This window comes from Pseudopipra pipra, chromosome 4 (assembly GCF_036250125.1).
Source record: "Pseudopipra pipra isolate bDixPip1 chromosome 4, bDixPip1.hap1, whole genome shotgun sequence".
Classification (NCBI taxonomy): domain Eukaryota; kingdom Metazoa; phylum Chordata; class Aves; order Passeriformes; family Pipridae; genus Pseudopipra; species Pseudopipra pipra.
The window spans coordinates 9,655,658-9,669,616 of record NC_087552.1 but is presented as its reverse complement, the minus strand read 5'-3'; the positions used below and the strand labels follow the sequence as shown (position 1 = coordinate 9,669,616).

The following is a 13,959-nucleotide window of genomic DNA, read 5'->3' as shown; positions in this document are numbered from 1 at the left end:
GAAGAACTCAGCACTAGAAAACCTTTGATTATCCTTTTACAGATTTATAAATGTTTCAGTGATCTAATCAAAGTAAAGCAACAATGTAATATGATTTAGTTAAGTATTATAAAAAGAGTTAGTGAACATTTAGTCTATCTTTGCACAACCTATTTTTGAGCAATTTTGAATAAGAATTAATTTCATAGTATCAGTCTGTTTGGAAATAATTTATGAACAGAATTAGGACAGATATTCTTGAATATGTTAATTTTTCTAAAAGTTGTTTCCCCAGCTCTAATAAATCTTAAATCTGAAAATTTTTAGAATATATATCCCCATTTCAGCTTAAATTTCTCACAGAGAAAAATATGACACAATCTAGAAGCCCATTTTTTATTTTGTTTTTCCAGACAACTGAAAGTAAAGAGTGAGGGGGAAAGAGGGTCTATATTATTCTGTACTAAGAATATAGTATTTATATATTATAGACGTATTTGGCTATGTATTATAATAAGAGCTCTATAGTATCATTCTATAATGACTTTTTTTTTAATTTGACGTGCACTTGAAAAGATGAACAGAAGACTTGATGGTGTATTTGAGCTACCACATACTTGTTTCAACATAATATATGCTTTAGCTGATTTTACTTGCACTTTAGCTTTTTATGGTAATTGCCTACTTATCCTGTTCTCATCAACTAATCGGGAGTAATTATTAGATCTCTAATTGACCAATAATAACTACTGCATCTTGTTTTGTTAATTAAATGGGTTTTTTTAGGAGAATATTTAATTTGCTGTAGTAAACTTTTTTTGCTTGTAGTAACTTTTTATTTTCTTGGCAAGTAAGTCAATATATTTATTACATTATTATTTTTTATTTTTATTCTGCTTGTATGAGGCAGTGCATGCAAAGCTCCTAAGAAGATTATGCATAGCACCTTATATCTGCCATAAAAGGGCTCAGCTGAAGCTTATGTTATTGTTAAATGTCTTGTAAAAGGAATCTGTGACAAAGCTTCACTTACAATATGGAAAGCATTCCGGCACAGGAAAAACTCAAGGAAAATAAGATGATTTCCCCCAGAGATAATTTGCTAGGGATCTTATTTTGAGCTAACTCCTAGTTTACAGAGTCTTAATTGAGATCCCAAAGAAGATGTTGCATTGCAAGGGTTACAATTATCATCAGCAAGACCTGTCCTCAGGCCCCCAAAATTAGTGATTTCAGTCATCTGGGAAGCTGGATTGAAGCGCAGGAGGGAACAACGAGACTCCCCGTGGCCATTCTCCCACCACACAACCTCTGCCACAGAGCTGGTGCTGCCTCCGTGCAGAGAAGCAAGAGATGTACAGTAATCTCTGGGGAGAAGGTCTGAAGTTGCTCATAGAGGGGAGCCTTCACACCTACCTCAAAGCAGTGTCTGGAAAGTCAGATGGCAGCCTCAGGTGTACAACCAGCAAATGACATGATTTCACATCCAGTTCCTGTTACCACTTGCCACATCCAAAACACTGATTTGGTGGTCCTTAGTCCTCAGATGTAGCAAATCTGTGTGTAGGGATGAGCAAATTATTTTTAACCTCATCTTAGTATAATTTAGTTTCATGAGATCCACCATAACTCTTAAGTTAAAGACTTGTATAGAAAACAAGAAACTAGAATTCACATAGTGCTGACTCAAAAACTGAAGACTGCATAGTTTCTTTGTTCAAGTGTTAAAGGTCCACAGTTGCTTCTGTTATTTTAGAGTTCCTAAAAAAGCACACTCTCACGTCATTCCACAATGCAGTGCAATTTATGTAAGCTCATGAACCAATGCAACGTATGCACGCTCAGTCTGTTGACAAAACGAAGAGGTCAATAGGCATTTGGGATTCCACAAAGTATCATTTGTGAGCTACAGAATCACAAAATAAAGTTCTTCATTTTTCCCCCCAATTGATTATTATTAATAATGTAAAATAGTAGGAAATATTTGCCTTAGTCTTACAATTTCTGAAGGGGAAAAAATATTCTTTAATACACGGAAGGGCTTTTTTTCTTTTTTTCAGTGAAGATTATCTTTCTGTGAAAAAGACAAGGGCATTTTTTCTTACAGAAATTTCTGCAAATAAGTATTACAATAGAAAATACGGTCAGAGAAATATACTTGGCACAAGGCTGAAAGGATTTAAATTGTGTGATATGTGGCATAATAAATAAAATCTTTTTTTTTTTTTTCCCAGAAAAGAATGAACTGTTCTGCCTGACCTCGGTCAAATTAGTATGCTTTTCACTCATAATAAACTACTGGTATTGTCTCTGAGAGCCCACACCTTACATAAGCAGTGACCTTCATTTCCCTTTAGGCAGCCTGGGAAGCACAGGGGGCCTTTTGAAAGTACAAATGTTTTTTTTCTGCTATTGTGACTAAATAATTTGTACCTTATTTAAAGGAGAACACCACAGCACCATTTCATCTCATGTGTGATGCTCCTGTAGTTCAAGTTCTGGAATTCTTCAGAGGTTATTGGTATGTCAGTTTAGCTGCATAAGGGCAGCTGTTTATTTTAAGTAATACTTGGAATCTCTCCAAGCTGTAGTGGTTCTTCTGACCATGTGCTTACAGGCCAGGGGACTGTTGTATTGTGTTTTATGTGTGTCCTTGGTCTTGAACATTTGCTACCAGATCTGAACATCCTGGCCTGTTCTTATCTGTAAAGAAAAGCGTGAAGTCTGCTTCTGAAGGAAGACTTAAAAGGAAAATAAATCCAGGATCCTTCTAGCAGCTAGTATGGAATTAATTGGAATATTTAATAAACTCTGTGTTGCTAAATATCATATTCAGTTGGAAACAGCTGGTTTGAATATGCAGAAGCTTGAAAAAAATCATATGGGAAATTTTCCATGATTGGGAGAGCTTCAAAGTGATTTTTTAGTCTAACACACAATTATTTCATATTGATTTACATATAATAATAATTGTAACATACAATTATTTCATACTATTTCAAACTACAAATTATAAAAATGAAAGCTGGAGAATTAAATATGAACTAAAGGGGTAGCAAATCCTCATAAATAGAGTAAAGGTTCACAATGCAATGGTTTATCAGAACTAAGTAGATTCATTTCTCCCTATTTGGACTTTTTAAACTTCTTCGATGAAAACCAAAACTGTTGAGGATCTGCAGCTTAAACAGTCTCACTAGAACATCTAATGTGGCTGGTTCTGAAGTTTTCAATTGAGGGTGGAAAATGTCTCTAGCATCCCCAAGCTGATTTCAGGATATTGCAGAGTCCGCTTGTGAATTCAACACCAAATTAAAGGTGACTGTGTTGAATCTGTGTCACAGGCTTTATTCAGATTAATTGATTTTTTTTTTTAAATAAATAGACTGGGTTAACTGGGTTTGTTAATTGATAGTGACTCAAGCATCTGTAGTTTTTACATACTGCTACTTCTTAAATTTCATAAATGTGTAACTTGTGAGCTAAATCTACAAAATTGTCCCCTACTGCTCAGCTGATTAATATCTTATTCAATGTAAGATTTCATGCTAATAAATGTATGTTTAAGCAGGCAACATAGCTGAATGAAAGTAATACTAATAGTCATAATATGAATAAATAATAATATAATAACAATGTATTCTGAATAAACACTGATTTCCCCATTTGTTCATTTCAGAGTGGCTGACTGGAACACAAAGCTGGAAAAAAAATGGTGTGTCAATAGCTAACTTCAAAAGAGTATTCATGAAAATTTGGATTAAAAATATCCAGAAGAGGTTGTTTTCATGCTCAGGATATCAGTACATTTGAAGCTATACAACATGCAGAGGAAGAATTGAAAAGCTGAAGGGAAAAATTGCTGCGATAGGCGAAAAGCAGCTATTTCTCATTTTATATTGAAATTCAAATCATTTGGGACCTGAGTCCTTCGGCAATTTTCTACATAGGAATTCATTTAATGATGTTATTATTTTCGCCTCAAATTGATGAAATGGAAGACATTATACTTTTAAATACTCCTTTCATATGTGGAAAAGATCAGAGAACACTGAACTCCTCCAGATCTGATTTTCTGCTGGAGCAGAATAGGATTTCTGGCCAACTCACTGGTGTAGAAAGCATAACCATCCATTCACAGAGTATGATAGTAATGTTAACAGTCCCTCTTTGCTATAGACAGGTACAATGGTTAAGTATCATAGAATATACTGAGTTGGAAAGAACCCACTGAGTCAAACTCCCGGCCCTGCACAGGACACCCCAAGAGTCACACCATGTGCCTGAGAGCATTGTCCAAACAGTTCTTGAACTCAGACAAGCTTGGTGCTGTGACCACTGCCCTGGGTAGACTGTTCCAGTGCCCAACTACCCTCTGAGGGAAGAACCTTTTTCTAACATATAACATAAACCTCCCTGAAATAATATCATGTTGTTCCTTTGTATCCTGTCACTTATCATGAGAGTGAATGGATCAGTGCCTGCCTCTCCACTTCCCTTCACGAGGGAGTTGTAGACCACAATGGGTCTCCTTTCAATCTCCTCCAGGCTGAATAGACCAAGTGACCTCAGCCAGTCTTCATATAGCTCGTGGCCCTCCTTTGGATTCTTTCTAATATTTAAATATCTTTCTTATACTGTGGTGCCCAAAACTGCCTCAATATTGCAGGTGAAGCTGCCACAGTGCTGAGCAGAGCAGGACAATCCCCTCCATCAACTGGCTGGTGATGTTTTGCCTGATGTCCCCTAGGACATGGTTGGCCCTCCTGGCTGCCAGGGCACTGCTGACTCATGTTCAACTTGCCATCGACCAGGACCCCCAGGGTGCCTTCCACGGCACTGCTTTCCACCATCTCATTCCCCAGTCCATCTGTACATCCAGGGTTGCCCCATCCCAGGTGCAGAATCCGGCACTTCCCCTTGTTAAAATTCACACGGTGATTGCCCATCTCTCTAATTTGTTGAGGTCTCTCTTGTGGGTCTTCTTTGCCCTTAAGGGAGTCAACAGCTTCTCCCAATTTAGTGTCATCGTCAAACTCACTCAGTATTCCTTCAAGTCCTGCATCCAGGCCGTTAATGAAGATGTTGAAAAGAACTGAGCCAAGGATGGAGCCCTGTGGAACACCACTAGTGGCTGGACTCCATCCTGATGTTACCCCATTCCCTATAACTCTTTGTGCCCGACCTATGAGCCAGTTGCTCACCCACCGCATAACATGGTTATCCTGGACATTTTGTCCAGAAGGATACTGTGAGACAGCATCAAAAGCTTTACTGAAGTCCAAAAAGATTGCATCAGCTGGCTTTTCTGGATCAGCTAGGTGGGTTACCCTGTCACAGAAGGAAATCAGGACTTCGCCCTCGTGAAACCATGCTGGCTGTGACCAATGACTGCGTTGTCCTCCAAGTGTTTTTCAATGCTTCCCAGAATAATCTTTTAAGCATAATGCTAAAGAGACATTTCAAAAGCATTCATTGCCAAAACAAGCTAAGTGTACCCTTCTAGACTAGTTTATACCATATTTACTTCAGAGTTTCCCTAAACCAAGTGCAATGAAAATCAAAATACTGTTCATTTCTGAACCGTTTTCATACTGATATGAACAAAAAACAAGCACTGTGGCATGGTCTGTGAACCAGTGTAGTTTTGTCTGGTCAGTTATAAGATGTCCTTGGAGGCACATAGGAGTGCAGCTACTTTATTCTTTATATACTTTATTCCCACTCCTTTTGCCCCATTTTTCATGGTTGAATTTTTCCAATTACTTGCCCAAAATCTGTCCCAACTCCTTCTTATCCTGGTCACCTCTCTCTGTATCTTGCCATGTTTCACTCTTTTACTAGAGTATCACATTTTACTGTGGTGTTCTGAGAGTGTGGAGTGGGTCTGCACCCAGTGTGCCAACCGAGGTGACACAGCAGCTCTGTGTGTAATCCCTCACAATGCTCTCTGCTTTATTCTTTTTTCTAAAAATATTTGGGGGGGTTGACCACAGAAGAAAATTAAGCTGAATTTCATAAAATACTCAAGAATAAGATTCTCAGTGTAACAGTAAATTCACTACCTAAAGTGTATGTTAAATTGCAATTATTTTTCTTCCTACGTTTATCCTGCTACATATATCAACACCAATCTCAGTCTGCTATTTTACCACTCAGTCCCTGTGAGCACCTTCTGCATCTTTTTTGTCATTACCCTTGCCTTCATTATCCTGAATAACTTAGCAAACTGTGTCACTTCACTGCTCATTCTTTTTCAGATCACTGATGAATACGGCCCCAAGGGACTCCATGGTGATTTTCTTCAAGTACGAAAACTGACCATTAACTCCAACTCTCCATTCTATAAGCTGTTGCTGTGCGTGGCAAATGTGCAGAGTGGGAGGCTTCTTTATATACTTACACCTTTTAAAAAATTATTCTGTCTAACTTATAATTATGTCTAATACATAAATGATATTTTAATGATATAAATATATTCCTGGAAAGAGACTCAGCAATTATTCTTTTAAAATGAATATTTTTTTTTTCTTATTGGAAGTAATTTAGGTTTGCCCTCTGTCACACCTTGACATTTTTGCTCTGCTTCTATTTTTTGTGTATGTGAATCACTCGCTTTTCAATACCGACCTGTCAGAGACTTGTATATTTTGAAAAGAAGCCAAGTTTCAGTATCATTATACTTACACATTCACCCTGAGGCATAATTGTTCTAATACACAATTTTCATCCTGCAATTTAAAGGAGAGTTAGTGTGTCTTTTTGCCTTCCAGTAGCTGTCATAGGATTTCAGTATGCATTGGATAACACGAGCCCTTTCCTGTTCCCATGGAAATCAATAGTAACACTTCATACCCATTAAACTCTATCAGAGATAAAAAATGGGATCTAGGTAATTAGGACCCACTTTTGTTTGATCACTAGTTCATTTGAAATCAGGAGAACTGTTAGTCAGGAAAGCACAGGATGGGCTGCAATGAGCTAAAATTTTCAGGCTAGACAAATAAAGGTGAAATGCTCGGAGTTCCACCCAGTGAGACCAACAGTATTCCCACCCCCTCCCCAGACAGACATGTCACACTATGCCATGGCAATGCCAAGCTGGAGGAATGAGGACTCACCAGGGCTCAGATGCACCCTTGGGAGCAGCAATGCCTGAGGCACAGCCAGGAACAGTGGAAGACACCAAGCAAGCAAACCCCGTATTCGCAGTTGTGCTGAACGAGACCTTCGCTGAGTCCTGCAAGGGGAGACCTGGCCACAGATCCCATTTGGGTTTTCTAGTCTCATATTTAACCAGAGCACTGCTCAGCATCGTGACACCTAGTTCAAAGTGTGATGCTTCCATGTGTACCAAAGGACCAATCCAGAGTAAAAGTAATGGAAATTCACCATCCATGTACCTTTTCTTCAGGTTTCTGCAGCAGGGTGCAGCAGGGTGCTTCAGAGGTTCTTCTTTCAGGCAAGATTGAAGGCAGTTTCAACCCAATTCTCTGGGTTCACATACAGGAGAAGACATAGACTACTGCAGTTACAAGTTATTATTTAAAAAGGGAAGAAGAATTTGCCAGATTTATCAGTACCTGAAAGATACAGAAAATTCAGAATCCACCCAGTAGCAATACTGCACACTAGAAGGGCAGAAGGTAACACAGAAAGGCAGTGTGGTAAAATACAATTATTTACCTCTCACAGGAATGTAATACAAGTATTGATCACACACAGTGTATTTAGGAACTTAAGATCCAAACCTCACAGAAAGTGCCTTAGGAAAACTGCAAGGTTTCTCAATAGTGTAAGTTTTTTGACTCCAGAGAAGGTAGTTTAAAGCTTTGTATAAACACATAGCTACACTGCCTTCTTGCTGCAAGTCAAAGATGCAGCTCTAAGTAGTGAATTGTAACTACACCGCACAGAGCTACATGTGCTTAGAACACAGTCAGTTCTTGCTGTCTTCAACATGTTTTTTAGTTGCATTTAAATGAACTAGTGCAGTATCATTTTCTAAAACTATGAATATCCAGTTATTTCTTTAGCAGCACATTTCTTTATTTTGTATATTTTTCCAGAACTCATCAAGAACATAATCCAAAACATGCTATGTAAAAATAAAACACATGTTATGCACATGCTTTACTGAAGTAAAAATCAAATAAATTTCATTCACTCTATACCTAGTGTGGTTCATCTTTGGCTTAATGACTACCTATAAAGAACAGAAGCAAGCAGGAAGGCACTAACTTGCCACTCCATCTGACCCCAGACCTCAGTTTCAAACACCAGTCTCAATTTGTGCAGACCTCATTTATTCTTAACTCCAACTCCATATTCACTTTTAGTATTACTTGTGCTTACAGTGTTCTTAACAAAATGTAGGAAAAGTACAGTTTCCTTACAAATCTCTGAAGCAGAATAAAATAGCTTATGCTGAAAATTCCTAAAGATTGGTACATAAAATCAATTTTATTCTTGATAAAGCGCACTGTGACTTGCAGAATTTCAGATTTGTGGTTCTCCTTATGTTCCAGCTGTGCTTGGGATCCATAAAACTCTTAAATTTATAAGCTAGCATTTCTGGAGAAGATGTTCTGGGAAACTTTATCATGAATGTTGCCAAAAGACAGACAAAAGTATAAAATAATGACCTGGATATCCTGAAATCAGCATTGTATGGACATTGTAGATCCTATACAAATCATACAAAACCTACAAAGCTAATTAAAAATTCTGTTCAATAGAAAAAGCAGCATGACAGAAATAAGTAACTATGAACAAACACTTTATTTTTACACTGTGTTGATACTCTATGAACTAACATACACTTAGTAATTAAAATATTCCAAGAGCATGTTCCTACCTGACAATCTCATTTTTGCTTTCACCCATCTTGCTCTCCAATTTTTCATCCCTCTTAGTTTTCTTTATAGCAAGGCATTGATCCTGCAGTCTGCAACTTGTCTTTATTGAGCTTTAAAAAAAATAATTTGTATTTTACAAGTCTGATTTTGTACTGAACAGGCCTAAAATAGCAGTGCAAGTTATTAAAAAAGGCACAACTGTATAAACAAAATGTTCTGCCTGTTCTTTAGAACATAGTACACCTATCAAATGACTAGAGAAAAAGAAAAGAGCACATCCTTAGCACAAATCTTACCTTGCCTCGTTATCATAATATTTTTACAGTTGTAGGAAACAACCCCACTAACTAGTAAGAGGCAAAATAACTTAAATAGCAATTACTACCCCTGATACATTTCACAGATCTTTGCTATCCTCTCAGTTGTCAAGTACACAGACCTATTTTTGTTCTCTGAATTCAGTACTAGTTTTGATTTATTTTCAACAAAATAGCTATGAAAATTGACCTATTTAGAAAGCTTGCAATACCATATAGAAAGGCATTTTCAAAAACCTTACTTTTTTAAATAGAGGAACTAAAACATCAGAAAGGCTGCGTGTATTTGACTATAAGGAAAAGCAAATGAATTTTGATTGAGAAACTGAGATCGAATAAATTTTTAGAAATGTAACTTCATATGATATGTGCCCAGTAGGTCTGGTAGCCAGAGTACATTTTCATTCTTCTGAACCAATTACTATTCCTCAAACAAAACCTTTTGCAAGGATCAAACCTTAAGATACTCTTTTGAACTATAAGGTGTTTATAAGAGATAGGGCACGTTGCAGCAGGTTGAATGCAAACTTTACTATTAGATGCCTATGGAATAACCTTGGTGGATTTGAATAATGTTATGCAGAAATACAACAGAACGAGTTACAAGATGAAAGCATATTAAGCAAATCTGTGAGCAATATGCATCTATTCCCAATGCATTTGTAGTTATTCTGCTGAAGCTAACAAGGTAGAAGAGCAAGACAGTTTCTCATTCTCTGACTGTTGTCAACCTCTTTCCTATAATACCTATACTTCTGTAAAACAGGAGTAACAGTAGGCAAAATAAAAACAATGCAATGTAGAATTTTAAAGGATTTTTACATCAATAGAGCTTTGCCAATAATTTTGGTGGGACTGACTTCACCAAAATGCTACAACACCAAGTTGGAAGGCAATTCAAACATTTACATATGATTCCTGTTGTGTTTCAGAAGTAAAATAACTTCAGATCTTCAGAAAGTATGGTTCAAACTAAACCTATAGACTATCACACAAGAAGATTCCAATTGTCAAGAGCTTTATATTCAACAGATGAGACAGATGTCTTCTACTTGACTTTTCATTAGCATTTTAGACTAAGTGCAAAGAAGGAAATTCAGTTCCAGAGTGCTTCACAGGAAAGCTTTGTATTTTCTTTATCTTATTTTTATTTTAAGCTAAGGTAAAGCTTGTATGCATCTAACTTTGAAAAGACATGCGAAGTTTAGTACAGCAAACATAAAAGAAGTGTCTTTCAGTTTTGTTTTCTTTCTAGGTAAGGGTAGGTAAATGTCAAGAAAACTCTTTAATTTTATATTCTAAAAAAGAATGATTTATGGATAAAAGAAACCAAATTACTTACCTATAACAGGAGATTTTTGAAGGTAGTTCCTTGTTTCCCTAAAGGTAACACTGAAAGATCTGTGATGATTCACCAGTTTGTACTACAAAGTTAGGAGGCAGAAACTCCATTGTTACTCCACGCTACTAAGGAAAAAAAAAAAGAGCCAATGAAGAAAATTAATCATAGGAAACATGGAAATGAAAAGAAAAATATTCACCTTTTTCTCACCTGTCAAACCCCACCCCAAAATTTCAAATGAGAAAAAACATGTGAGCTGAGACTTCTGGCAGACACTGCTAAAATCAGGGAAGGAGAATTGTCATTGCTTTGTATTCTTGGTCTCCTTGGTTCCCAACAGAGCCAGTTAGGTTTTGTATCTTTTAGCTTTAAATACAGGTATAAATCTGACCATTTGCATAACTGAGCTTGAAGGACTACTGATACTTTCCAGGGGCTTAGTTTACTGAGCAGCCCAGTACTGCAGTACATGCTTTCAACACAAACAACAGCTTTAGCTCACATAATTTAGCAGCCTCCTGTCCACCTCAGTGGAGCAAAATTTATTTACTGAGTACTAACCCTTAGATATTACTGACCACCTCTGTATAGCAGAAATATGCTGTGGGCAAATAGCAAATGCTGTAGGATGGAAATGTGTGCACATGAGCCCAGAGGTAAGGATCATGAATCCATAATGCAAAAATGGAAATGCCTATTCAGAAGCACACAGCTGGGAAAGGTTAAAAGCAGAGGGGAGAGAAAAAATACACTGAAAGCAAAGTCTCACTATTTCTAATTTATTGAGCACTGAATTAGTATTTGAATATTAAAGAAAGGACTTTTAAACATTAACTAAGACAGTTTCAGTCAAATTTAAAACAAGGTTATTTTACAGAAAGTCTGATGATGTTCATACTGTGAAGGACCTGATCGAGTTCTTTAATTAGTGGACATGTATTGAAACTGAATTGAGGAAAAAAATCCATGTGATTTGGAGTCAAAAATTCTACAGGAAAGCTTTAAGGATCACTCATCAGCTAAAATGACTCAGTGTAATCCTGTCTCATATACATGCTCTTTCTTAACTTACGTTCTTCTATCTTTAATGCATCCAACACAATACATCTGCTTGAATGTTCCATGATTTTAATTGATTATCATAGATGGCTAAAAGGAAGGTGAAAGGACTGCACATCTCGAGAGAACATGATCTATATTTGTTTAGATCTGCAGAATTAACTTGTACGAAAGGGACTGTTGAAAACAGTCTAATAAAACCATAAACTCAGTTCCTCGAAGTGATGGCTACATCAATAACGTGTGCAACCTATTATTCTGATTGACATAAGCCTTGAGTAGTCTGTCAGCAGAAGGTTATGCTGTGAAACATAATTAAGGATAAAATTGATTACATATTTAGGTCTTGAAACTGGAAAGGTATTTCTGATTATTATTGAAATATTGAAGTGTTTTGCCTCTGTTTGCACCAAATCAGTACAAAAACCTCTTTTACAAATTTACTCCTAAATTTGCTTTTATTATAAGAATGTACTTTTCCACTTTAAGAAGGGGTTCTGAATAGATAACTGATATTCTTTAAAAATACCCATTTGAGATGTAATGAAATCAGATTAATACTTCCTAATACATTTCTGTGCTTATTTTTCTGTCTCTCTCTGAGAGTTACATGTAAACTAAAACTGTAGAATAAGAATAATTTCCATTTTAATTTAAGATAGTTTTCCTCCAAAGTTTATGGGACAACAAGAACAAGGTACGTATCTTGCTTTCATATAAGTCTCTCCAAATGATTTGGATTATAATGGGTCCCGAATAAGAGAGAATCCCAACAGTGTTACATCTGACAAAGCCTTTATATAGAGCTACATAAGATGCCATTGTGCAAAGCCTATTTACTTTTCTTTTTGTAGAAAAGAAAGTCATTTTATTGGTCTCTATGCAGACATCAGGGTAAGATGATCAGAGATCTGGTTTTAGATGTATGTCTGAAGATACTTTAAATAGGTCAGTTAACCATTGTACAGATCAGTTTGCCTTTTTGTGAATGGAGAGTAATACAGCAGATAAAAAACTAATAATGCTACATAATAATATTTATATTTTCAGCAGTGTTGCAAGGCTTCTTATATAATATGCCTCAGTTACCCTGAAGTTGTATGGCCACTGTTACAGAACTATGATTAATCTATGGCTATAATGAAAAGACTACTGCAACTCATTCTTTTTTTATACATTTTTTTATAATAGTGTAACTTCAAAGCTTTTGGTGCAAACACACAGTACTCCTGTGCCCTGACAGGAGAATAGAGCTCGCCGTATATCATTCTTGCCTTTCTCCATATGACTTTGTTGGGAGAAGTGTTAAAATGAGAATGCAATCATTATTCAGCCTTATAATCAAGAACCAGTAGGACAATTGTCTAATTTAATATTTTTTAAATCTATTTTAAACTGCTTTTTTTTCACTAAATGAAGAGAATGAGCCATTTCATTTCAACTGCATCAAAGTGGTTAATAGTACACATTGCTCAAGACTTAGGGAGGGAAGCAGAGGCAACAAATGGTTCTTAGATGGTTTGCCTTCACCCCTTTATACCACTCTGATAGCCAAAGGTTGGGGCTGAAGAATACAAGGCATCATGTACAAATTCTGCCTGTCAGGCAGTCAGACTACGAATTTTAGGACTGTCAAGACTGCATATTTCAATCAGTTTTGACATTTCTTGGCATTTCTCTTCAAATTCTGCTTTCTATAAAAAACTCCCTTACTTAGGTGTTATTTCTACTTCACTTCTGAGAATATAGAAAGGATGTGTCTCACATCTTACTATGGCTGCTCTTCATCTTCACTTTGGAAACCTATATCAACAAGAGTCAAAACTTATTTTGCATTAAAACAATCTAGTACATTTGAATGACAGAACATATATTGCATTTGCAATTAAATGTGGCATTCTCACTCTGAGATCTTGGAGAAATTACCAGCATTCTCTTTTCTTATTCTAGATAGTCTGAGTTTCCTGGGGATTTAAGAGTCATCAGCTATAAGCACATCAGTAACTATAAGCATATCAGTACATAAGCTTGCCATTGTTAGAGGTCTAATGAAGTCTTTGGATATACAAAAAAAAAAAGGAGAATTTAACATAGAATGTACACACAGTGCTGATAAGACTTGTAATAAACACCTACTATCTGTGTCTTGTTTTGAATAATACAAACAGTTCAAAATGTGTGTGGAAAATTAAAAGGAACCCAGAAAAGAAACAAAATAAGTAAATCTAGACCTCATTCTCATTGTAATGAAAGAGTTAGAACAGCTCACCTTTTTTGTCTTGCAGAAAAGGAAGTGATCATCCTGTGTTACACAACCATGGAAAAATATTTAAGACTAGAACAGGGACTATGTACAGAAAAAGCTTCAAAACTTTGTTGAGAAAAGTACAGAGAGCTCTGAATG

The 13,959-nt window shown here is 36.3% G+C and overlaps 1 long non-coding RNA gene across 2 annotated transcripts in view; it reads right to left on the bottom strand.

The window, feature by feature from the left end:
- The window catches only part of LOC135412731 (uncharacterized), a 91,406-nt gene extending 80,789 nt beyond the window's left edge, over positions 1-10,617 (bottom strand). For both annotated transcript variants that reach the window (XR_010429923.1, XR_010429924.1), the window contains exons 1-5: positions 10,497-10,617; positions 8,837-8,947; positions 7,383-7,472; positions 6,667-6,710; positions 1,396-1,536 (exon numbers count right to left, since the gene is read on the bottom strand). This is a non-coding gene — a long non-coding RNA (uncharacterized LOC135412731). The remainder of the gene's footprint in view (positions 1-1,395; positions 1,537-6,666; positions 6,711-7,382; positions 7,473-8,836; positions 8,948-10,496) is intronic.
- Positions 10,618-13,959: the final 3,342 nt, after the last annotated feature.